The 1039-nt window shown below is 42.6% G+C and overlaps 1 non-coding gene across 1 annotated transcript; it reads right to left on the bottom strand.

Annotated features, from left to right (window-relative positions):
• Window positions 1–959: 959 nt before the first annotated feature.
• On the bottom strand, window positions 960–1039 carry TRNAL-UAG. The gene has a single exon. It is a non-coding gene; the product is annotated as a tRNA-Leu (tRNA).

The raw sequence follows: 1039 nt of genomic DNA on the forward strand, positions 1-1039 counted from the left end.
TCTGGAAAAAGTGCGGGAATTTCAAGATGATTTCATGATTTCAGAAAATTTCAAAATTTGTTCGTGATATTTTTTCAACGAGAGTTAACTTTGATGCTTCGATAGTTCTTTTAGTTTCGTGATGCCTATTTGGCGCAATAGTAGTCTGGTCGTAGTGGCTTTGATCGAGGACACTGCAACGCATCATCGCAGGTTTGAACCCCACGTAACGCGAATGGTTTTTGCGATTTTTACCTTCGCACCGCAATGGGCCGGCCCAAGTAGATTGCCCCCTGTGTGATTGAGCGACTGCTTGCCGCAATGAGCAGCATATGGGAGGTCTCAGTTAGGGTCGCAAAGGAATCGGGTGAAGATGGCGACGAGGTGGGCCGGGCCGTCGACTAGGCCCATAGGCAGTCTCTCGGTCTGTAGCTCCTCCACTGGCATTTTTTCTCCCAAGAAACAAATGTAGCTCCACTGGCATTTCTCTCTTAAAAAAAATAAAAGTTAGAAACTCAACTGGCACAGCACGTCAATTGTCCTAAAATAAAAACAGCACTGAAAATTGCTCTTTTAAAAATTACATATAAATATAAAAGACATTTATTTACACCTCAGAGTAACAGGGCAACCAAGTAACTCCCCTCGATTAGCGTTGAAAAACCAACTAAAAAGAAACAGCATCGGAAAGCACACGAACTATTTCCAAAAGTCCTCTTTGGTGCATGCTCCGATCCTAGCAGGCTATTTCTTTTTCTCTATGCCGCTGCGTTCTGGCCCACGAACTTTGATTTTGCGAGCTTTCGTTCGCAATCCGATAAAACTTTTATATACCATGGCATGGCAATCAAAAACTGTGTATAAAATACGAAGAGTAGGAGCAAAATATGGTTACTCCTTCATCCTTCACGAACAAAAAGGAAAAATATAATGCTGAAGAGAAAAACAAAAATAATAATTAAGAGAAAAAAAAGGAGTTTTGACAGCTGTGGGGTTTGAACCCACGCCCTTTCGGACCAGAGCCTAAATCTGGCGCCTTAGACCACTCGGCCAAACTGTC

The sequence above is a fragment of the Triticum dicoccoides genome, chromosome 1B (assembly GCF_002162155.2).
Source record: "Triticum dicoccoides isolate Atlit2015 ecotype Zavitan chromosome 1B, WEW_v2.0, whole genome shotgun sequence".
NCBI classification, from domain to species: domain Eukaryota; kingdom Viridiplantae; phylum Streptophyta; class Magnoliopsida; order Poales; family Poaceae; genus Triticum; species Triticum dicoccoides.